The sequence below is a fragment of the Rhinolophus ferrumequinum genome, chromosome 17 (genome assembly GCF_004115265.2).
Source record: "Rhinolophus ferrumequinum isolate MPI-CBG mRhiFer1 chromosome 17, mRhiFer1_v1.p, whole genome shotgun sequence".
NCBI lineage: Eukaryota > Metazoa > Chordata > Mammalia > Chiroptera > Rhinolophidae > Rhinolophus > Rhinolophus ferrumequinum.
The window spans coordinates 27,887,922-27,913,599 of NC_046300.1; the positions used below are offsets into that span (position 1 = coordinate 27,887,922).

The 25,678-nt window shown below is 38.8% G+C and overlaps 1 pseudogene; it reads right to left on the reverse strand.

Annotated features, from left to right (window-relative positions):
- Window positions 1–13,568: 13,568 nt before the first annotated feature.
- On the reverse strand, window positions 13,569–22,136 carry LOC117036687 (Y-box-binding protein 1-like; annotated as a pseudogene).
- Window positions 22,137–25,678: the final 3,542 nt, after the last annotated feature.

The following is a 25,678-nucleotide window of genomic DNA, read 5'->3' on the forward strand; positions in this document are numbered from 1 at the left end:
GTTTCCTTATTTATGTATTTAATTTGAAATATAAGATTCTGAAGAGAAACCAACAAATAGTTATCTGTAACTGATATAGGCAGCGAGTGTCCCTTGGTGCCTGTCTGCACATCCCTTGGCTTGGTTCTTGTCTACTCACATGTCCCTGTAGTTTTCTCCTCGAGGTGTCTTTCCTGTAAGCAGTTCTCATAAAAGAGTTGGTGTCTCAGACAACTGGTGAAATGAATCGCTCACCAAAAACAGCATGTGTTATTTTTAGGTTTTGACTTCTTGACCCAGGTATTTTCCATTTTGGGGCTCAGAATTCAAGCTCATGCCCTTCTGCAATGAACAGTTGTTGACCATTTGCATTTGGTACTTTGTTTTATGAATCCTATTTTGATTTACTCTTCTCATCATTTGTTCATCTTGGTTGTCAGAGAGAGTCATAAATGATCTCTGTCTATTTACTCTGGATACCTTCTACCGTTTTTCAAACCACTCAAGCTATTTTTATATTTCTTTAAATGCTTGAGTATTGATTATGTAATTAAACTTTCAGAAATACAGCAATCATCTAACTAATGTTCGGAACAATTCACATCTACTAAATTCTTATATAGGTATGTAGTATTTTAATTTCAGAATTGGTGACACATGTTTGATGTTATGTATTGTGGAACTTCGAGGGTTAATTGGAAGTGTTCTAATAATTTTTTTTTGCTATAGCTGACACACAATATTATATTAGTTTCAGGTGTACAACATAGTGATTCAACATTTATATGACTTACAATGAGATTAGAGGCTATCTTCTTTAGGAATAAGAACCTGGAGACAACTATGGACTCTAGAGATTTAGAGAACTTTCGAGGTGACGGTTAAGCATTGAACTCTGTGTTTCCATTGACCACAGAAAAAAGGGAACATTTCCATAGCATTTACCATAATACTAAAGTCAAATCACATTTATTGTGTTGAATTATGTCTGTGCCCTAAAATGTTCAGTGATTTCCTCTAAAGTTGAAAATTTTATTGTAATAATTCAAAAACTGGCTTGTTGGCCAAAGTTCAATGTTACGGGAAAATTCATTTGTTAGCATGTTTGTGGCAGAACACCTGTGTTTTTTCATTTGAATTTGTATCCTTTTTGTCATAACTGGTTTTAAGCATCAACTTTGTGATGATTAACTCATTGATCTTATTTAATAAAATTGAATGAGTTCAATTATTTAAAAAGGCTGTGAAGGATTTTTCTCTACATCAAAAAAAATTATCAAAAGTCTTCCTACTTTCAAAACTTACTTTACACATAAATAAGTAACAGTGTAATTTCAAAATATATGTAGAATCTTGATTTTCTGAGAAACCATTAAAATTTATAAATTAAGGTGATGTTTTTCCTGTGATTATTGACTGCTTAGGTATTTTTTGGCTGAATGTAAATATATAAATATTACCCCTAACTGCTTAGATTATTTTTACACACACACACACACACACACACACACACACACACACACCCCACACAATCGTGAGTAATGTTATAGACAAAAATTGAAACATGCAAAAAGATTGTATCACATGGGACTTAATCTAGTTTGAGTACATTAGAATAAATAGTTTTCTTAGAGAGCAGGATGCTAAGGCACTAAAACACAAGTTAAAATTTAATTGTGAAACAGGCTGTTGAAAATAGGCTGAGGCAGAAAGCCAGGATGGGAGCACCTGGGTTGTGAAAATCAAAAAGCATAGTGGGGAACATTCTGAAGCTAAATTGGCTTCTTCATAGCCAAGCACATGCTGTGGTCTTTACTGGGAACATTCTTCTTCCTCCTGCTACTCCCCATCCTTTCTTCTTTGTATGGATGACTTCTTTTTAATCCTTTAGGTCTCAGGTCTAATGTCTTCTCATCAGAAATGTTCTTACTTTAAGTAGTCACCTGTCTCCAAGTAATTCTCCGAACCTTGTTTGTTTCTCTCGTAGGACTTATCACAATTTTCAATCATTTATTTGTTTGCTTGTCTGCCTTCGTTCCCCATTGGCCACCTCCATTCTATTTCCAGTCTCTAAACTCCACGAGGAACCATTGTCTGTTGCAGTGTCCCTCTTCTCACTTTCAGGTAGCTGTGCGGGTAAGTCATCGCTGACACATGAGAATCAAGCAGACTTTTAAAACATTTCTATATAGGAAGGTCTGTAGATCCTTTTATCCCTTGTCTCACCCCCGTGCTGCTCTCTGTCCAATTTTAGGCTTTTCTATCAATTTAACATAGGAGATACACACACACACACACACACACACACACACACATATAGATATATATTTTTTATTTTGGGGGGCGCATGTTTACTATTAAAGAGCTTTCACAAGTCACTGCAATTGTGCTTCATAGTTTCAAACAGAGTTCTTTCTCTTTCCCCAGCAATGACATAATGACTAAGTCGTAAGAACCTTTCTGTCTCCATAGAGTTTTATCAAAGCATGGTGTACCTCTATTCTACCATTCTAGAAAGCCTTGTTTAGCCTGGGGCACTCTGCTGGCTGCTTTCAATGTCAGTTCAGTGTCCCCTGAGGACTTATAATTCTGTAATTAATTTATAATTACCACGAGGGTATGTGTTTATTATTCAGAAAGCATTCATTGAGTGTAGATGAGTATGGAGCTTTGCACAAGGGGGTCACTCTTGGGACATAAAGATTGACGGTGACATCATCCTTGTATTTGAGTTGATCAAAAACTAGCTAGGAAGATGACATATTCATATATGGAATAACGAAAGACAATTACAAATTATTTAAAACAGTGAAAAGTTAGAAACAATGCAAATGTTTAATAATGGGAGACTACTTGAGTAAATTGTGATATATCTACATGTTGAAATTTGACTAAATTGTTAATAACATAATATAATTTATAATTCTATTATAAAGTATGAAAAAAAGTCGGGATTAAAAAATTTAAATTGCAGGCTTTTTTCGTGCTTTGTTTTTCTCTGTAGCTATGAATACTATCTAACATGCTATACAATTTGCTTATTTATTTATTGTATTTATTTCTTTCCATTAGAATGTAAGCACTATGGAGGCAGGGAGTTTTGTCAGTTTTCTGTACTATAATTTTTATTCTATCTAGAATGGTGCCTGATACATGGTAGGTATCAAGCAAACATTGAATGAATAAGTATATGATTAGAATATGGAAGAGAATAATGAAATAATAGAAAAAAAATGATCAATAATGGTTATCTTTGGCTATGAGTTTATGGGGGATGTTAACTTTCAAATTTATGTTTTCTTGTAATGTTTTGTATAATAAATACTCATTACTTTTGTAATGAGACGCACACTCTCTCTATAGCATATATTTATATATAGAGACTGGATGGAAATACAGCAAGAAAGTCTCTTTCTTTGAATGGTAGGCTTTTTAGTAAATTTTTAAAAATTGTATGTTTTCCACATAAAATAGAATAAAAATTTACTAGTTTTTAATTTTTTAAAAAGAGGGGGAAAGATCTTTCATTTGTGGTGGTGATGGTTTGAATCAGAATATGGAGAACACAAAAAGAATAAACAATTTCCTTCACGTTACTTATACTCAGTGTGAACCTTAATAAAAAAAAAAGAAAAAGAAAAGAACATTTGACAATTATGAGGCTTAACCTATATTTTATCTGTTAGAGATAATGTGCACATTGGAGCTATTATACTGAAGAGGCTTAAGTAATTTAGATAAAAGGGAAAACAGAAGACATTAGAGTTTTTTGAGATTCAAAAATTTTGTGCTTTATTCTTCGACACTTTTGTACAGAAAGGCTTTGAAACACCAAATGTCTTTAAAAAGTTTGAAATAAATCCTTGGAAATTCAAGTTTTAACCCCAAATGCCTTACATAGCAAACGGTGATAAAAAAAGCGTTCCCCTTATAATAAAATAGGAAGCCACAGGGGAAGGAGTGTCACAACGTGAAGCAAGAAACCTTTTTAATCAGGCTATCAAGATGTGTAATTAATAGAATTTCTGGTTAAAATTTCATGAAGAATGTTTTTCTCCATCAGGATCATTTCAAATCTAATGAATTTAGCTGTGTGTTTTGCATATTAATTTAGGTTAAAGAAGTAACGTTTGGACATTGATTCTAGTCATTAACTTGGCAGTTGTTCTAACAAGTGGCGTTCACTGCACAGTGGGGAAATTTGAAGCTGTTTTGGTTAGGTGACTGGCAAACAGCATTGTGTTTCTTGCGTCTTCAGGAATAATCTTTTTAGATTTCTTAGGTAAACCAGAAATATTTTGATCAGGTTGGTTTAGTAATCCATGAACTAAGTCTTCTTAGGAGGCATATAGAAGTTGTCTTCTGGGTAATATAGTTGTTACCATCCATCTGAAGAATAAAACACAGAACACATGTGGATGGGTACTGGGATATAGTTTAGTAAGGATATGCAAGGAAGGAGTTTTCATTTGCGGATAACCAGTGAGAAATTACAGACAGGAACCTTTCTGTTTCTAAGGATAACTTTAAAAGAGTTGAAAGCGAAAATCCTAATAGTCTGCAAAAATTAACATCCATGTACTTTTTTCCATTTAAAATTTAAATGAAAAGTAGCTCCTTTCTTTTTAAGACATTCAGTCCCATAGAGAGGAAGAAATTCTTAACCTCTCAAACATAGTGTTTCTCTGACTTTAATATACACTACCTGGGAATCTTCTAATACCGATTGTAACTCAGGTGGTCTGGGTGGGGCCTGAGACTGCATTTGCAACAAACTCCTAGTCGATACCGATGTTGTTGGTTGGTCACTGCTCCACTGTACTTGTTTTCCCTGCATCCACCACCTTTCCTGCCCCCTCCAAAATGACCTCCGCCTGATGAAATATAAACTAAGGAAAAGATATTTTAAAATTTTTTCTACACACTCAGGATTGTCTTGTACAGCTCTCTCCACTCCGTAATGTTCAATTAATACCAACTGATTGTGGCACCAGGAATAACTTAAAAATATCAGTTTTCCTTCATGCACCTTGGGGTTACTTGCATAGATTTTAGTGATATTCAGAAGCATTTTTTTTTTTTATAACATTCTAGTCTCTAGAAGTGGTAGAGTGGGGAAATCATGAGACTGGGGGACATACACCTTGACTCAGCTACTTACTACTTGTGATACCTTAAGTATGTAATACCAGCTTTCTGAGCCTCAGTTTCTTCATGAGTAAAATGGTGGAGTTAACCCCTAGTTTGCAAGGTGGTTGTGAAAATTAAAGGAGAAAAACATATGTAAAGCATGCATTATAGTTTAGGGTTTAGGCATAGCGTAAATGCTAGTTTTCTTTTTATCTCTTTCTGCTATACTTTGTGGTTCTGATTCAGAAGAGTAAAATTTCTGCAGATTTATAAGTGATGGCAAAGAGAGAATTAAAAAATGAAGTCATAACAATGTGCATACCTCTCTTATTAGCATCTACTTCAGATCTAAACTTACCTTATGTATTTGAAATGGGAAAGTATATAATGTAAGATGACTTGCGCCATAAAACTACCACAGTTGATATTTGGAATATAAAGGTCAAGGTTATTTAGAAGGAAGTCACAACTTTAGTAATCAGACTAAAGAATATTCAACTTTTTTTTGTTGTTGTTACAATTGGAGCAAAAAGTTACTCTACTTTATGAAATTAAATTTTGCCCAATTATGAAAAGCAAGCTTTATTAATTTGATTTGCTGCATTTGTTGCCACTTGCAATGGTCACTTTTCAGATCTCATTTTACCCAACTTTTGGGTAGCTTTTGACCCAGTTTACTATTTTTTCTCTTGAAATATTCTCTGCTCTTGGGTTCTAGGGCAACACTCTCTTAGGGTTTCCTTTTACCTCTTTCTTCTCACTTTTTGTTGTAAATGTTACGATCCCCAGGGATTGTCTCATGTCCTGTACCTCTTCTATCTTTTCTCCCTAGATAAACTCATCTATTTTCATTGTTTAAATATCATGTGTATACGGTCTTGCTTTCACAACACAAACTTGGTTTCTCCTAGTATTTCCCATCTCATTAAATTTCCCCATCTCTTTGTTACTTGAGCCAGAACCTAGGGAGTTGTCACTTTTCGCAGCAACCCCCAATCACACCTTATCCGTTAACAAGTTCTGTTAATTCTACTTCCAAAATGTATCTTGAGATACAATATATCTTGAGACATATCTGAATGTATGTACTTTTCTCATCTCCATCGCCACCAGTCCAGGCAACTCTTCCCTGAACTATTGTAGTACTCTTCCCCCAGTTTCTCCTACTTGTGTTCTTGCTACCCCGTACTCTCAATATCTATTTCCCATACATCAGCCAAAGCACTTTTTCTTTCAGACTTAGATCAGAGAATGTCCTAAATCTGTGTAATGTGTCCTGCTGCACTTAGCAGTATGCTTTAGCCTGGCCTATAATGTGTTGTATGAACCAGGCCTTCCTGATTCTCCAATTCACTTCGTGAATTATTCCCAGTTGGTCAAACTGGCCTTCACTGAGTTCCTGGAATATGGCAATTTTTTCCCCACCTCAGGTCATTTGTACATGCTGTTCCTTGCTATGGGAAGCTCTTTCCTTGCCTTTCTCATGCCTGATTCTTTATCCAACACAACTTAGCTCAGATCTCTTCTCCTCAGAGAAGCTTTTTCTGGCCGACACATATAGAAATGGCCTTCCACAGGTATTTGCTATCGTAGCAGTCATGACATTCCATATAATGACTTTGCCTTTGAGTTCTTTTGAGATTTTGTGGTGTTTTCCTGTAGGTTAAAGGTGATGATTATTTGACTGAAGAAATGGTGAGAGGACAGAAAAAAATGTTCTTATCAGTAAAGGACAGAGACTGTACATCATTTTCCAACTATATGTGCAATAAAAGAGACGAGAACAAATTCAGGAAAGGACTAATGATTATTATCTTGGCTCAAGGGACTTGGCAGATGGGGAAATAATATCCTTTGAGAGAAATAGGCATCCGTTTACCAAGTTGCAATCCCAAAAGATACCTAAGTACCTCCAGCAGCAGCACTCATTACAGTTTAAATATGGCATATTGCATTGGCTTTGAGCACGGTTAGGACTGTAGGAGGACTTTGGAGTGTATCCGCTCTTTTCCCTTTTTCTAATAAGCGAATCACGAACTGGAGAAGTTAAATGATCTGCCCAAGGTCATCCCACTACTGGATGGATTTGCTAGGGCTTAGAATCCAGATAGTCTACCTTCTGCTCCCGGGGGATTTCCACTACATTCTATTCATGCCTGAGCTAGGAATTTCTAAAGGCTAAGCAACCAGAGAAATATAGAGACCCAATGAAGCCTTAATCATTCTTTTTCCCCCTAACTATCTCTGAAATTATAGGAGCATATCAGATTTTTCTTTCTTTCTTTTTTTTTTTACTTGAAGACTAATTTTCCTTTCTTAAAAAGACAACCTTTAAAATATAAGTAAGGCAATCATTTAAAAATCGAGAATAGAGATCACTAAAAATGATAAAGATAAAGGTCATCAACAAACGTCTCTCCATCCCCTGGATAATAGCATTTGATGTCATATTTCATCCTCTTAAGGGTGGCTCAGAACAACAGAACTGTCTTCTTTAATCTTGAGTCCTCCACCCTGCCACCAAAAAACATCAAGAGAAAGGTGGGGCTTAAGTTTCTTGTCTCTACAAGTTTTTCTGGAAGGTAAGAACAGGGAATGACAACAAAGTCAGTGCATGTTTTCGGCCTAAATGCTTTTCCAGTTGTTTTAAGACATCTTCATGGAGACCTCAAATGTTTTTATTGAAATGTATGAAGTAGGTGATAATTTTTTTTTTTTTAACTTTAGGTCTCTGACTATATGAAGCTTGTTCTCAGTTATTCATTTCATTTGATTTTAGCCCCATGAAACGAATGTGTGGGTGGGCTGCTATGGTTTTCTCTATCGTTATTGCTGCTGTTATGTTTTTGCCCCAAGCACAAACACGTTTTCTTTGCCTGATATCCAACTTAGGAGCTTGGAGGGAAGGAGCCCAGCTGAGAAGTGATGCTGAGGCATGTGTGGGTGCTGTCCCAAGTGGTTACTGATGAATTAGACTTCCAAAGAAGGAAAAAATGACAAAAAAATAATTTCCACCTGATTTTAGCATTTTAAGATGCCAACACGTTTTGTTATTTCGTCCCTGGGAAGTACATCACAATTATATTGTTTCTCCAATATACCTTGCAACCAATAAAGAGAAGAAGAGTGACGTGGTTGTCTAAGTGTGGGTAAGTCACTGAAAGTACCGGGACTTTCCTCCTCAGGTCATTACATCAAAATCTGCAAACTCTGAATTTAAACTAAATGCTCCTTTCTCTTTATGGTTAAACAGAAAGCTTTCGAGTATCGACTTGGAGACAGATCTGATTATGATCTGTCTATTCTTGGGTAAATTACTTATCTGCCTGAGCCCCGATTTTCCCTCACAGTGTGATTAATGAAAATTAAATGCGACAGTTAGGCAAATAGTTTTACACATGGTCTCGGACTCAACAAATATCTCCCGGCAGGTGAGAGGTCGAGAAAGAGGAGGTTGGGAAGAGCGAGGGAGGAGGTTTGGAGGATGAGTTATGGACTAGTAGGACTGGGGAGAAATTAACTCAGGTTTTCACCACCCAAATCCCTTCATTATATGAAGTGATCCTTTTCCATTGTGACTTTGTACAGTTTCTATTGCTAAAATTTTTAATTTCAAGGTGTAATGATTAAATACGTTTGTGATGGTAGCAAAGATGAATAATAGCTCTGGTATTTCAAAAACCGCAATCAAAACCTAGTAGACTTGGAGCCTCAGCCAACATCATCCTATGTAGTCAAATAGTTGTACTTTTCAATGACCTTGGAGCCTTTAGTGTTTTTCCCCCTCCTGCACCCCCTGATGTGTCTCTTTGCTTAATCAGGAATGAAGCTGAACTTTTCTGCCACCCACTGCTTCTCAATGTATTTGGATGGCTTTCTTTGAGTTGTGCCCAAAATAACATCTGATCTGAAAGCAACACTAGGAAATTCAATCATCTATGAAAAGAAGAGTGAAGAATAAAGCAAAATCAGGCCCCCTGAAAGTTGAAGTTCAGCTCTGGAAAATACAAAGGGGATTTGGGCGAGTCTATTTCTGGAAGCCTGACTGCTCTGGCACAATGTGCTGAACAGTGAGGGGGATTCTTTTGTGGCTAATGTGCACTTAGAAAGCCTTGTTCCACTGTATCAGCCTTTTAACCTGCTAGAGGACAAAGCCTGTCTCAGCTGCCTGTCCTACACTGGGGCCGAACCATCACTTGAGAGCTGTCCCTAGTATGATATAGTAGAGCACCTACTCTAATTTTCTAGATCTCTTGGGTCTTGGCAGAGAGTCATTTAGCATCCTAGTCAATAGATCCAAACTGATTCTGGAGTTTATTTCTTGTTGTTTGGTTTATTTCTCCCTCTCACCAACTAGTCTAATGAATATACTTTTCCCTTGGGGACATTTCCCTGCATCAGAAAATCCATATGCATGTTTTCCACATTCTTGATGAGATTTTCTCTTAGGCCTACTGTGAGAGAGATAGAACAAGTCATAAGAGGACAGCCTGCAAGTGCCTACTCACATAAACATAAGCAGAAATGTGGATGGGAGCTGCTGCTGCTGCTGCTGCTCTGAGAGTTACAACTGCGCACCTCCCAACTGGTGCCTTCTTACACCCAGTGTTGACAGATGGGTATGAAGCATCGTTGAAAGTCTCTTGAAAACAAACAAACAAACAAACAACAACCTTGTCTTCTATTCCTCAGGGCTTCTGGATTCGTGTGTACTGAATTATTTTGTTTTTCTTATTTAGCCTTGATTTAGTTCCTCAAGGGATGTGGGTTCCATCATATTCATCACAGGTAAATACCAGCTCCTAATAGGTCTTTCTACACTTTTTTTTTTTGATCCATAGTTATGCCGAAGGGTACACTGAGAAAATAAACCTTGGCAATTATCAGCTCAACTCAGCAGAAAACAACCACCAAAAATCCTTTCATTTGGAATTATCTGGCTGTTTCCAGATGAAAGATTTCATTTTCCCTTGACCAGCAGGATAATTGCTTCATTTTTCCACTTTGCTTTGCTAGTGGCCTAAATGTTACTCTGACGTTTGAATCCTTTGGTCTCTTGTTCCAGCTATTTGTCTTTGCCCCTCTCCCTTTTCTCTATTACCTGTAAACAAGGAACTGATATATATTAAAAGCTTTCTGGTACATGTACCTTCTGTCATTTTCTTCTTCATTGCTGGCTTTTTTTTTTTTTTTTAATATTTCCATTCTTTTCTGGATTACATAGGAAACACCAGTCCTTTGAAGGGAGCAACCATTGGTTCAGATAAACTCAAAGGCAGATCTGCAAATAGAATAAAACTTTGACAGCTCATGAAGTTGCCCTGGAATTATATTGTATGGAAAGACTCTATATTGACAGTCTTTTTTTGTTTTGTTTTTTAATTTTAAGTATTTAAGACCTTTATTAACAGGTGCTTGCAGTTTGTTGACTTTTTTGAAAAAATGAAGTTGTAAACTTTTATTACAAATTAAAAATGAATTTCTTAAAAATCTCAACTTAAAGAAGAGAAAAAAATAAAAAATAAAACAAAATAATGAAAAAGAAAAACAGCAACAATAACAACAAAAATCTCGAGCTGAACAGGTATGAAATAATTTAAAAATCTTTTAAAGTGTGTTGAGAAAAACCAGGTTTTTTTTTTTTTAAAAGTACATTTATCATTTCCAAAAAGAAACGTATTTAGGTAAATATAATAAAAGCCTCATGATGCATAGATAATGCAGATAGTTCTACTTATCTGGTCAGTGGGCAAAAGCAAACATTTAAGGTCTTTAGCTCCAATCTTTTGTTCATTTCTTATTGCTGGTATTTCATATTCATTTCTTCTTTGTTTTTAATTTTTAAGATATTTATTAAAAATGTAGCTACCATACAATGTTACATGAGTTTCAGGGGTACACCATAGTTATTCAACATTCATATACCTAAAAAAGTGACCCCCATGATAAGTCCAGCAACCATCTGACACTGTACCATGCTATCACAATATTATTGACTATATTCTCTGTGCTTTTCATCACATTGAATATTTTGTGCCAATCCCTTCTGGCCTGCAAAGTTTCTTTTGAGAAATCAGCTTATTGTCTTTTGGAAGATCCCTTACAAGTTACTAGTTGCCTTTCTCTTGCTGCTTTCAGGATTCTCTTTGTCTTTAACCTTTGTCATTTTAATTATAATGTGTCTTTGTGTGGGCCTGTTTGGGTTCATCCTGTTCTGGACTCTCTGTGCTTACTGAACTTGTTTGTCTATTTCCTTCACTAGGTTAGGAAAGTTTTCAGTCATTATTTCTTCAAATAGGTTCTCAATCCCTTGTTTTTTCTCTTCTTCTTTTAGTACCCTTATGATGTGAATGTTGTTGTTCCAGAGGTCTCTTACACTATCCTCATTTTTAAAAAATTCTTTTTTTTCTTTCTGCTGTTCCGACTGGATATTTTCTGCTACCTTGTCTTCCACATCGCTGATTTGATCCTCTTCTTCATCTAATCTGCTGGTGATTCCTTCTAGTGCATACTTCATTTCAGTTATTGTATTCTTCAATTATGACCGGTTCTTTTTTAATGGTTTCTGTGTCCTTTTTGATGCTTGCTATCTCTTTGTTGAAGTTCTCACTAAGTTCCTTGAGCATCCTTATAACCATTGTTTCGAACTTTGTCTCTGATAGGTTGCTTGCCTCAATTTTCTTTAGTTCTTTTTCTGGAGCTTTCTCCTGTTCTTTTATTTGAGACATATTTCTTTGTTTCCTCATTTTGGCTGCCTTCCTGTGTTTGTTTCTATGTTTGAGGTAGATCTGCTATGTCTCCCAGTTTTGGCTGGCTGGCCTTATGCCCTGTGGCGTCCTGGCATAGTCTCCTGGTCACCTGTGCTGGGTGTTCCAGGAGTGTCCCCTGTGTGGGTTCTGTGTGCTCTCCTGTTATAGTTGAGCCTTGATTGCTATTGGCACTTCAGTGGGTGGGACTGCCCCTCAGCCTGACTGCTTGTGGGGTTTGGCCACATCTACAGCTTATGGGCTGCTGTGTGGGGCTTACCCTGCTGAGTAGGATTCACCCCAGCAGACTCTGGTACCTGTTGAGACTGCCCTTTGGGTGTGCTGCTTGTGGGGCTAATTGGGTGGTAATCTGCTGTGGTCTGAAGCCAGCCTCCAGGTATGTTGGGACTGGGGCCTCTTGGGAGGGGCTCCAGTGCAGGCTCAGGGTCACCCACTGCCTGTGACCAGCCAGGGACTACCGGGGAGGAACTACAAAGTGATATGTGTTTTTTTTGCTGCCTATGCTAAACCTGGAGGCATGTGGGAGAGGCCACGATGCAAACTGAGGATGTCTGTCACCAGAACTGGGCCTGGGGTAGCTCTGCAAAAAGCCAGGACAACTGGAGGCCTGATGCCACCTGCCAGCTCCATTAAAGTTCAGCTGCTGATAAAGCCTTGTGTGGTATGTAAATTGGGTGAGGCAGGGTCTCAAGGAGTCACTACAGTAGGAAGTGTTGTTGTCACCAGATTAAGGCAGGTTCTGGTTTGGTGCCAGTGCTGAGCCTGGAGCTACTCAGCAATAGCCTGAGAGCACACAGAGGCCAGTTGCTGCTCATCTGGGGCCCCTGGACTCAGACAGTTTTCCATGAAAGAGTGCAATGCAGGCGGGGCTGGCTGCTCATGGAGAAAGTGCCTCCAGAGTTGGGCAAGTTGTGTGGGGCAGGGTCTCAGTGAGTCAGCAGAGCAGAGCCCGGGACCCACCAGACCAATCAGATTCAGATTTCGCCTGTGGGGGTGGGCTCAACGCATTAAATATGGCAGCTGTCTGCCAGCTACTTAGGAGAAGAACCCCTCACAGGGAAAATGGGACTGTCTTCCAGCCCTGGCCTTGAAGCCACACACCTCAGTCTACTCCCTGTATGCGTCTGACATTCTTTCCCCCGCCCCAAGTCACTGTCCCCCCACCAGAGCCCAAGGTGAGTTCTTGCAAGCGAGTGAGTCTTTGTGCTGGCCCTTTAAGAGGATGTCTGGGTTTCCTTCAGGCTTCCATCACACCCGGATGGTTGGAATCCCCACTATTTTTCATAGCCAGATGTTGTGGGGGCTCCCCTTCTTGGCACCAGTACTCTGGACTGGGGAACTAGATGGGGCTGGGGTCCTTTGTTCCTCCAGGGGAACCTCTGCAGATGAGGTATCCCTCCTAATTTTGATTTGCCGTACAGAGATTTGGGACCAGCTTGTTTTGCGTCTCTGCCCCTCCTGCCAGTCTCGATGTGGCTTCTTCTTTATATCCTTAGTTATAAAACTTCTGTTCTGCCAGACTTCAGATGATTCTCCAGGTTGGTTGTTCTATAATTTAGTTGTAATTTTAATGTGTTCACAGAAGGAAGCAGGCACAGTGTTTATCCACTCTGCCATCTTGGATCTCCTCCATATTCATTTCTATTTGTTGGATGACTAAACCAGATGGTGGTAAAGCTGGTAAGCTGGCATTTACTCAGCCCTGCCCTGCTCAGCCTCCAGAGAAGTGGTATTGTCAGCCAGTGGATTGGCTTCTTTTTGTCTCTTTGCTATCTTGTGGTTTAAGGTTTTCTGGGCCTCTGGGTCAGTAGGTGATGTCAGTGTTGAGATGGCTGCTGACCTTGGGTCTCATCTCCTTGATTTTCCTTATCTTCTTCACTGCCATCCTCTCTAGGCTGTCTTTGGTGAGGAAGGCCCTGTAGAATCATGGTCTATAATCAGATGCATATTCTATCTCAGTGGTCTACCTTGTTCTTCTGCAACCTGGTTGTCAGCATGCTTTGTCACTTCTCCCTGCACAGCAGGGTTGAAATACTGTGGTTGAGGCCCATAGAGTCTCCTCAGGTATTAAGGTGGAACCGTCGCCTGTGGTAAGGCCAGCACTGTAAGACCTAGCCTTTGGGAGTGCTCTCTATCCCTCATTCTTTCCCCTACTCTCACTATTCTAGTAATTCTGCTGGTAATTGCATAGAGGACCCCCATGACATGCATAGCATCTATAATGGTTATGGTCTGCTGCATGTTTCCTGCCTTGCACTGGAACTCCACCAGAGCCTGTAATATTTGCTGCACCCTTTTCTCTTTTAACAACATCAAACTCCACAGTCTCTCCATCTCCTACACTGTGAAGGTACTTTCTGGGGGTGATTCTTCTTTATGGCAGCCTGGTGTACAAATACACCTTCCTTGGTGTCATTCCTGTTGATGTAACCATATTCGTTTCTTACACTGAACCATTTTACTGCTCCCAAATCTTCCTTCTTGTCCCCACTGGCAGGTGCTGCTGATGTGAGGCCGCCCAGGCCACTGCTCCCCGCACTGCTGCCAGTGGTGTCGGGCTTGGTGTCTGCAGCCCTGAGGGTGGGGTCTCTGACTTGCTGTTCACAGTTACAGTGATGGTGATGGGGGCTGGCTGTGGGAGCTGCGGCTCCTCTGGGGGATGTGATGGTAACATCCTAGGCCTGTGGCAGCACCTGGGCTGCTAAGGGGTCTCTGGGGTCCCCTTTCTACTCCCACTACTAATCAAACTCTTAAAAATCTGTTTTATACTTTGGAGTGGATAGTTGGGGTGAAGTAGTGGCAGGCAAATAATAATATGTCAACTGAGCTTGGATGCCGTCAATGAAAGTAATAGAAAAAATTATGGTCAGCCTTCCCCAAGTCCTTTGGGCACATGCCATACAATATAGTAGCCACTAGCCACAAATGGCTATTTAAATTAATTGATTAAAATTAAATAAATTTAAAGATTCAGTTCCTTAGTCACATTGGCCACATGTCAAGTGTGCCATTGCCACATGTGGTCAGAGGCAAATGCACTGAATAGCACAGATATAGAATATTTCCATCATGGCAGAAGGTTCTATTGACAAGACTGCTCTAGTCATCACTTTGCTTGAGTTGTTTTCCATCCAGATTCCCTTATCACTACCTCTGCAAAATGTACAAATCTTACTGAAGCTTGACTCATTCTCACCTCCATCAGGCGTTGGACGACTTCTCCACACTGCATTTTCCAGTTTTCATATTTCTTGGGTAGCATTTGTAGAGTTTAGAACATAATATGTAGTCAGTATTCTTAATTTATTATTTTATATGTTAGTCCTGCATTTTAAACTAGATTATAGCCTGCTGAAAGACAAGTGTTATAGTCTTTATATCCCCTCTGCACTCTATATAACTCTAGACCATATAATTATTGTTAATTTTTTTCAAAGTATACTCTAGAACTAAGCTCAGTGATTTTACACGTGTCTTATAAAATGTAGGCTCTTGTAAGGCATCGTTCATAAGTTATTTATTGTTGTGTCCTCAGTGCCTGACACATGGTAGGTGCTCAATAAACCCAAAACAAGAGGGAATGATTTCATTTGATTTTCACAACAGTAAAACACGTATTATCTTCATTTTTGCAAATTCAGAAATTGAAGTTCAGGAAAGTTCAATAATTTGATGAGCCACAGTGCTGATGAACAGTGACTATAAACAGTGGATGTTTACACCCCAGTGCTCCTACATGTGACTTTTCTCTCCACTCGATGGCTCATCCTCCTCTCCAGAATGAAAACCTGGATTTCTTACATGGTTATTCAAGGCTCCTTGAGGGATGAAGAGGTCTGAGACATACCAAAAGGCTACTTTCCCATCATTCAATTAGTCAAAGCAATAGAAAATTCAGCACAGATTCATGGGACGATGGAATAACACGCAGGAGGAGTATGTGCAAATGGGGTGAGAGACTGCTGGAAACTAGACATGGAATTACCATCTCTACAGGGTCCAAGTTTCCTGGTGCTCTGGTTTCTTCTGTACTTCTTGTCCCAACTCAGAACACCCGTCTGTGAGCATTGAAAGCCATTGAAAGCAAAGCTACAAGTTGGCAGAACATTCCCATTAAAAGAAGTGACCTGGGTTTAATTTTTAGAAATACACAGACCTCTGAAAAACCTAGGATGGCCTCTTACTCCAGAAGGAGGCAAATATGGTAGTCAGCAGGCTGCATAAGAAACTTGCTCTTCTCCACATGGAGATGCTTATGTCTCCCAAGCAGAGGTCTTTTGATGAGTGCTATTACCCTCCGATTCTGACAGCTAGAATTCTTGCCTCCAAGGTAAAGTCCTTTAAACTGTGAAGCTGAAACACTTGCATCTTCCTTCCAAAGTGAAAAAAAAAAAAGCAACTTCAGGAAAAGACAGAGAAGACATTTCCCCTCAAAAGATTCTTTTGGCTCCTTTCTATAAACCTCTCAGCAACTTCAGATTTTTACAATCAAATAATGTCTTTTTTGCACATACTCATTTTTTATGAGTATCTGGGCTTTTAGAGTTGTATGAATTACTCATATTGGAAGTAAGAAATAACACTTTAAAGACTGTGAATTTACTGTGGTGATAGTCTCAGCAATTCCTTTGAAAGAGGAAAGTGTTACAGGGAGGCTTGGTGGATGTTTTTCTTACTGTTGTAGTCAGAGAAGAAAGTTGGAGGAATGCTGCTTTTGGGACCAAAATGGATTAGTCAACATGAGAACATGGAAGACCATAGAAGGTGTGAGTTCAGTTCAGCTCAATTATATTTTGGGGAGCAATTAATTATTCAATACAATGAGGTGTTTTAACAGCTTCCTCTTTCTGTTTCATGTTTCTCTTTCTGCTCTGTTTCTTTTTCAAGTTTTCCTAGCTAAAAAAAAAAAAAGAATTTACAAGAGCATCTGAGCAAAGCATATTTTCAGAAAACACTAAATGAAGCTATAGTAATAGAACAGGCTCAGTCTGAAGTTTGGCTGTATCAATTTTTCAGAGATGCAGTCGCATGACTGTCTTTTCTGCGGGCTCCCTTGATCCTATACATCAAAGTAGTTGGAAACGTGTTAGAATCTTGATTGGAAAAATAAGAGACCGCCAATAAAGACCTAACCCCAAGTGGGCAATCCTTGATTCTGAATTACACATCATTCTGAGAGCAAACGAGTCCCTCTAAACCTTGGACTAGTAGGCTGGGATTTAGAGACTAGCATTCTTCATAGCCTTGCTCTGACATGATTAATTTTGCAGTAGAATTTAGAAATAAAGTTCTAGACCCCAGTTATTGGAACTCACAGAAGGGTTTGGCTAAAAGCTTGTTTCATTTACTATTGCTGTGTAATGATCCATTCCAAACAAAGTGGTTCAAAATAACAACCATTTTACTATGCCCCCAAATTCTTTGGGGTGGCCATTCAATAAGGGTATAGTAAGCATAGATCTCTGCTTTGCGATGTATGGGTCTTTTGCTGGGAAAACTCAGATGGCTGAGAACTAGAGAATCCATTTCCATAGATGGACTCATGTCTGGATGTTGGTGTTCTCTGTTGGCTGGAACCTTTGTTGGGTATGTCTGCAGTCTTTTCACGGGGCTTAGCTTCCTCACAGCATTGAGGCCTTTGGCTAGTTGGACTTCCTACAGGGTAGCTCAAAGCTTTAAATGTGAATGTCTCAGTGAACAGGGTAGAAACTGCATCATCTTTTATGATCTAGCCTCAGAAGTCACAGAGAGTCAGTGCTGCCAAACTCTATTCATTAAAGCAGTCATAGATTTACCAAAATTCAAGAGGAAGGAACAGAAATGCCACCTCTTGATGAGTTAGTGGTCAGGTCACACTGCAGAGGAGTATGATGGATGGGAGATATTATTGTAGTATTTTGGAAGACACGATCTTCCGTGTCCCTGTTTGACTTAGAACAGGGCTTAGAACTAAATGTTATGGCTTGCTTTGACGATCAAAGCCACCTACCAATTATTCAGATTCAAATTGTGTACAAGATAATGGGCCGAAGAGTTCATATCTCACGGAGGTGAAAGAGGGGCTGCTACATATATCTTCTCTTCTTATAAAAGAGGCACAAGAACAAAGCCATTGAATTTTGAGGTGGTTTGTTACACATCTATGGCTGGCTGATACAAGATATAAAATCAATGTACATTGTTCAATTTAATATTCATATGTTTAGCAAATAACCACTGGAATATACAATTTTTAAATATCACTTAAATGTTGATACATTGTTGTGTGTATGTATGTGTAGAAAAATCTAGAAATAACTCTAACAAAAGACATGGAATACCTTTACAAAGAAAAATGTTAAAATTTGTTGAAATATATTATAGAAGATCTCTAAATGAAGACATACATTTTTATAGATAAGTTTCAATATAGTCAATATGTTGGCCTTCCTCAAATTTGATCTATAAACTCAATGTATTCCAATCAAAATACCAATGGGAATTTTTGTTTATTTGGTTAGTTTTGGTTTTGTCTGGTTTTGTTTCATTTTCATTTTGGTGGCTTAATTTCCCTTTGGTTAAGTTATCACTGGGTTTCTGTCACTTGACACCGAAGAATCCTAATTTATAAAATGGTTTGATGTATCATCCAGCCTTCCTTGCTTCCACTCCATCTTGCTGATGGGCATGCTATTTTGTTACAGGACAAATAGCACGTGAAACTTAAATAGATGTGGTTTTCCATCACTCTGGTTAATAAGAGGTGATCAAGAGTTAAAAACCAAGTTTCAGGAGCTCCAATTCAGTTTTATCAGTATCTCTAGGTTGCTGGCAATATAATTAAATCCTCCAGAAGGACTTTTTTTTTCAGTTCACAGTTATTCATCAATCATTCATTCTTATCCTCCAATTAATTATCGAGTGTCAGTTGTGAAAGAGGTGCTGTAGAAGGTGCTGGAGATAAAATGGGAGCACAACAGCAGCAAACATAACTTCTGCCTTCCTGGAGATAGTATTTTTAGGTAGGTAGGGAGACAGATATATAGATAATTAAATAAGGCACAAAATAATTTTAGATTGTAGTAACTGCTATGATTTAGATCAAACAAAGGCTATTTATCTTATTGGATGCAACTACATGGACAGGGTGCTGGAAATTTTCCACGTAAGCCTCTGTACTTCGCAGTTTTAGAAGGATGTAGAGTTATTTTGCAAACATTTGTCTTCCAACAATATTCACAATATTTGGAATCAGACTATTATACATTGATTTTTTAAAAAAGATTTTATTGGGAAAGGGGAACAGGACTTTATTGAGGAACAGTGTGTACTTCCAGGACTATTCCAAGTCAAGTTGTTGTTCTTTCAGTCTTAGTTGTGGAGGGCGTAGCTCAGCTCCAGGTCCAGTTGCTGTTGTTAGTTGCAGGGGACGCAGCCCACTATCCCTTGCTGGAGTCAAACCGGCAACCTTGTGGTTGAGAGCCCACGCTCCAACCAGATGAGCCATCTGGCCACCCAATATATTGTTTTTTATTGCTTAGATATCACAACAAAACTTTGCCTTCACCCATCTATCACATTTTATATCTCCTGCTTTTTAATAGACTTAATTTCTTTCATTAAATGATTAGTAAGAAAGTATCTGAGTCTAGCGTGCTAGGATGATAACTCAATCTTTGAGACTAGATTAGATTTAGAAGGAATGATTCAGGAAACATGAATTTAATGATTTCAATGACAAATCATTCTTTGGAAAATGGAATCAAAATGAAAAAGTAACTAATGTGATTTGTAAATAAATGTCATTATGAACTTCAATGAAAGTTTAAGATATTTTGATGCCAATTTTTTAAAAAACTAACTTCTCCATCTATAGCTCAGTCCTGTGATTCCCACCTCATCCCCCATCACTTTCTGTTGTGAATTCCACACAGCGTGAACTTCTTATTGCTTCCTGACTATAAATAACACTTTTTTGTTTTGTTTTTGGTTCTTCCTTTACCAACATCTCCCTAGAATGTCTTTTCCTTCTGCTGTCATTTAATAATGGATTTTCATAGAGTTTTTGGTTAACTTGTCAGTACTTTTTCAGAAACATGAGTGACCTAGGCCAGAATTTAGTTTCTTCAGGCAGTGTGTCCTTATATAATTAAATCGTCCCAAAGGAGCTACTGGCTGGGGTTATAGCAACATCCAGCTTTGTAGAGGGTAGATCAGTGTGTGTAACTGGAATCACATATTTTCAGACTTCTAGAGATCACTTGAAGTATTTGAGGCAGCTGAATAGTACCCCTCAGCTTTGATCCCCTTTTCTTTCAGTAGTTCTGGACTCTTGGGGTCTTCACTATCTATGTCTTCTGTTTAATCAGCCAGTATTTACTGAACAACACCCCATCCTAGGCCCTGCGCTAAAAGTGGTTCGGACAGGGGTGTTGCAGAAAGGGATCTCCGGACAGCAGGCTCTGAGACACATGTTATTATGCAGGAGGTGTATTGGGGAGTGTTCTGAGAATCAGTACCTGTGGAAGGAAAGGGAAAGAGCTGGATGGGGTAGACAGGGCGGATGACCCGTGAGGCCATCTCAGTGGGACCTCAGGCAGCCATACGGGAGTTCTGAAGAGTGACCCTTTAGAGCTGCCCTGCACTGCGGCAAGAAGACTGGGCCTTTATACATCTATCAGTGTTGGTCATCCCTGATGCAGCTTTGAGTAGGGTGGCTCTTTTCAGTTTTCAACTTTTCGTAATCCCTAAAGCGGCTGACAACAGACGGCTCTCTGCCCGCAGCTCTCCCAGTAACTGCAGTACTGTCTTTTATTCTTGAAGGGAGATCTGGGCAGCACATCACAGCATCTACCACAAATGGCAGCTAGAGAGTTCAATGTCTGGGGCAACAGCTGAATAAACACCAATTCCAACTGTGAGAGAAAGACTACTATGGGAGTAAGTGTCTCGTAGCAGAGGAACTTAACGTAGTTTAGCGCAAGTTTTAGGGAGCAGTGGCATATAAGTTCTGAGAGCTCATTGGGAATCACAGGAACAAAGATGAGGTGGTGGTAAGGGAGAGATCGAAAAACCAGGAGGTGAGAAAGTAAGGAATGCTTAGGGGACTACTTCTAAACCAAATTTTTGGAGCCAGGTTAGATATCCTAAAAGAAGTAAGGTATGAATTGAGATTAGCAAGGTGAAAGAGGGGTGTGTGTGTGTGTGTGTGTGTGTGTGTGGAGAGCAGGGTGTTATAGATGGAAGTGCTTATGAGAAGATTGAGAAGGAGGAAGAGAGGGCAGGGCGAGCAATGAGAAGAGAGGGGAGATAGAAAGGGAAGGGAGGGAGGAGAGGGGACAAGAAGAGAGAAAAGGAGAAAAATAGAGTAATTGAAGGCAGTTCCAGTTTGGGTGGATAGTGGAGTTTGTGACCATGAAGGTCCTTGTGTGCTGTACAAATAAGTTTAGACTTTATTTTGAGTGCATTGAGAAAGCCCTAAAGGATTATAGAAGAATAGACATCATCATTTTTGCTGTCATCTGTCCTTTATCTCAGACACCTCACATTATTATTTATTCTCTGAAAGTGTATGTATAGCACACTTAGGTACAATTGAGCCTTAAATAGATTCATTTTAATATCCTGGCACATAACTACCATGTGTCAGTCATGTTTGGACACAGCATGAGGGATTTATTATTGGGTTAGATCTTATGAGTATATAATTGTGAGAGCTGGTGGGACAGTCTGTGCAGGCTTATATATGTATCTATGTGTATATATATATATACACATACATATATGTATGTGTATGTATATATAAAACAATACCCTATGAAGGATTATTATCCTCATTTCATAGAAAAACAGAGACATAGAGAGATTGAGAGACTGATTATTATCCTCATTTCATAGAAAAACAGACACATAGAGACATTGAGAGACTTAACGTTAGTAAGAAGAAAAATGGGCATTCATATTTGGTCGTTCTAATACCTAACTTATACTTTTAGGCACTATGCAAAATGGCCTTCTCTGCCAAACTTCTGTAGAAAGGTAGACAGATGCTAATTAAAAAAAAAAAATCCACCTTTGCCAACATAGCAGTTAGCCCTAAAATGAAGGCAGATAATGCGCAGTGATTCTTGCCAATGACCTTCGCTGCCTGATACCAGGGTTTCTCTGTGATGCTCTGACAGTCATCTGGCGGCTGTCCATCAAGGCTTCTATAGAAGCATCGTGGCTGTAACTGGCTTCCTGATTTTCTGAGATTTCTAGAATGTTCTCAACCGTGGACATCTAAGTTTGGGACATACATATTATCACTAGCCAGACTCTAAAGCCCTCTGATGACTGCTTCTTAAAATAAGAGGCTTCTCCTGATTTGTTTTGCCAGCTATTAATACCTTATTACCATTGAGAGAGGTCGTTTTTATGATAGGTGGAAACGGAATCTGGGGAAAGAGGAGAGGTATGGTTACAGTTTTTAGTACCCCGTACTAGAGCTTTATCTCTTCAATGTGTTTCTGCCACTTCCAGCTGCCAGTCTCTGCATCTCTGCCTCTCTTCCCAAGCCAGGGAAGACTTCTCTGACTGAGTGCATGGCAGGCCTGACATAGCAGGGAATTAACTTCCCTAGAAGCAGTCCTGAGCCAGTGACTGCTGACGGGTGGAGTACAAACACAGCTTCCTTACCCTCAGCTGAGGATGTGATTTTACATGATTTTCCAGAATTTTCTTGTTGATTAAAACTCCAGTAACCCACGGTATTAACTTACATGATACACACCCTTTATTGACTGTTTTCTCTTCCATAACCTTCTTCCTTGCTTCTCTACAGGTATTTCCTGCACTTTCTAAGTCACCTACTCGAATCTTAGTCTTAGAGTCTGTTTCTGCAGGTATCTGAACTAAGATAAATGGGAAGGACACGAAAGGGAGATGAAGAAAGCAGAACATAGGGTAATAAATAGAGGGAAAGAACTAATGGGAGAATTTGGATGGGAAAAGAGAACTGCGATGGATAGGGAATAAATAAGATGAAGAAACTACTGGGTTTCTTAGGGAAAAGGAGGAGCTTGTTAATCTAACCTGAAAACAAAATTCCTTGGTGATTTCCTTTCACAAAAAGCATCTGTTAATTGCATGTAAATTACATCTGTGATTCAATCCCATCACCTCTTCACTGGCTCAAGGTCAGAAGACATACATATCAGTTGCAATCTTCGAAGGCCTTCGTCCATTTTAAAGCAAAACTTAAATGGTGCAAGAGACCTTTTATAACAAAAGTCTAATTTCACAAATGCATCACCTATGTACTCCTCTCAGGTCTGACTTTTCTTTCTTCCCTTTTTTTCATTTGTATACCCAGAGATAAGCATGATTTCTTTCTCACTTTTAGCCCACTTTTTCCTTTTCAAATTTTGAAACAGTTAAACTCAGAGCCGTGTTTGTTATCCTCAGTGCTTGCAATAGGAGTTGGCATTTTCCAAAGTGTGAAAAAACATTCAGGCTGAATGCATCGATAGTTAATTTTCTATTGAATGTCTTTATTGAATATTTGAAGTATAGTTAGTGAATAAACCTTTAGTTACATACAATAACTTCTCCTGCCAGAGGACTCTCTGGGGAAGTGTCTGAGTTTCTTTTAGCTTCCACTTCTCTGATAGTGGACCCCTAAGTGTTTCCTCACCTGGCACTATTTCTTTCTGGTTTGTTTGTTTACTCATTTCTTTATTTGGTTGGAGTTACCCGTCTGTGGAAGAAATTGTTTCATTATATTATAGTGGGTGACTATATTAAATAGAGGCCACGTATCTGGGATGTCTCATAAGACATTTCCATATCACCAATGTCAATAAATTTTTTATCTTCCCCCCAAAAAATGGTGCTATCAATCCAATAATGACTTTGCAGACAACCATCCTAGATATATTTTCCTCTGTATACTTTTGGGACACTAGGACCCGAGAAGGTTGAAACATTGCTTTTTTAAAAAATCATAATACTAGGTAGAAGAATGGCAGGCTTTAGGAGCAGTGCTTTACGACCGCTAGGAACCATAGAAGCACAAATTCTTAGATTTCTGTTGGTTACCGTCCTGGATGAACAACAACAATAGTCTTAGCCGGTCTTCTGGCATCTGGCCTCTCCTACCTTTTCTGCATGCTTTGTTATTCCTCCAGACTGAAAAGCTGCTTGATTTTGTTTCCTTCCTTAAACTACCTTAATGCCCACCTGCCCTCCCAGTTCCTATCCAATCTACATCCACTCTTCTCGTTTCAGCCTGTCTCACCAAGCTTCCTTCCCGCAGCTCTATCGCTGGCATGCTTTGCTTCAGCTGCCACAAAGGCCTTGCTCTTTCATGAAACCACGTGATGTTTCAGGCCCCCACGCCTTTGCCCAAATTTTGTTTTGCCCGGTATCTGTTTGTCATTCTGTTCAGCTCCTGTTATTTGTCCTTTAAGAATTCAGCTAAAGAGCCTTTTTTATATTTACCTTTGAAGACTTTTTCCCCCCCAGACCTCTAGGGAGACATAGTGCCTAGTTTCCCTCCAATTTTATTGTTGTACACGTCACACGGAATGATGAATATTTATTTTGTGATGTCTGCTCCTCTCTTTAGACTGTGAGATAATTTTTCAAGGGCAAGAGACCTTAATGATCATCTAGTTGACCTTTTTATTTTGAAAGATAGGGCAACTAAGGGAGAGACATGACTTGCCCAAGGTCATTGAATAAATCTTTGTTCAATACCATCACTGCCTTTAATCCTAACTCACAAAAATTCTAAAAAGCTTTTGTTAACTTTTTTCCCAGTTAAAAAAAAAAAAAATCTTTTTTTTTTTTTAGTGAAGTTGATGGGTCCAGAGCAATAGATAGGAATGAAGATCTATTATTTATCCTGATATTTAGTTTATGTGCCATCTCAGAAATATATTTAACCACAGAAGCTCAAAGCCCTGAAATTATTTTTAAAAGCTAATCAGCAAATTATTAGTTTGCTGGGATTTGATGAAAAGCTTATTCAATAATAATATACTTTTCCCTTCAAATATCATAATAATTTATCTACTGAGTGATCAGTGCCCACAGTTGTAAAGACACCCACCAAAAAAATATTCCTGCAACAAATAATTTTTCAAAACTAGATATGAACCAATAGCAATACTGAACAATATTGTTGGATTTATTTTACATTTCTAGATATTTCCCTATAGTTTTGCATCAAATGTAATACAAGAAATAATATCGTGGTTCTAGAAGGACAAATAACCAGGTTCTGTCTTGAGGTAGATTAAAAAGCCTTTTGAAAACTTCTGGGCCATTTTCTAAGGCAGTGAAAAGAGTTATAAGCAGTTGTTATGAACTGAATCGATTTGCAAAGCCGTGAAATGTAGGCTATATTTTAGGGCTTCTTTCTCATGGAGAATGGTGAAGACTGTAGAATCCTGAAGAGATACTATAGAGACACAGATCCCTTCTATACAGTCCAGATGTAGGGCAATACTTCGAGTCCCATTTCATGTCTTCATGCCAAGATATTAATTATATGGTGAGTTTTTATTTTAGTTCCAGGATATTGGTGTAGACATCAGTAGTTTTTACTATATCCCTCTCTTTTTCTTGTTTATCTAATTCAGTCCTGGCTCTCATTTAATTCGGCAATAGCTTCCTAAATTTGGTCTCTGGACTGTCCCGTCCAACCTCCCATCTGACACAGCTCTGATTATGCCATTCCTCTCTACTCACATCTTTTTTGAGCAGCTACTATATGTAGGGCATTGTCTAGGCACTGGTGGAGACGCTTGAGATTGCTCTTGTGCAGTCTTTCCAGGAGG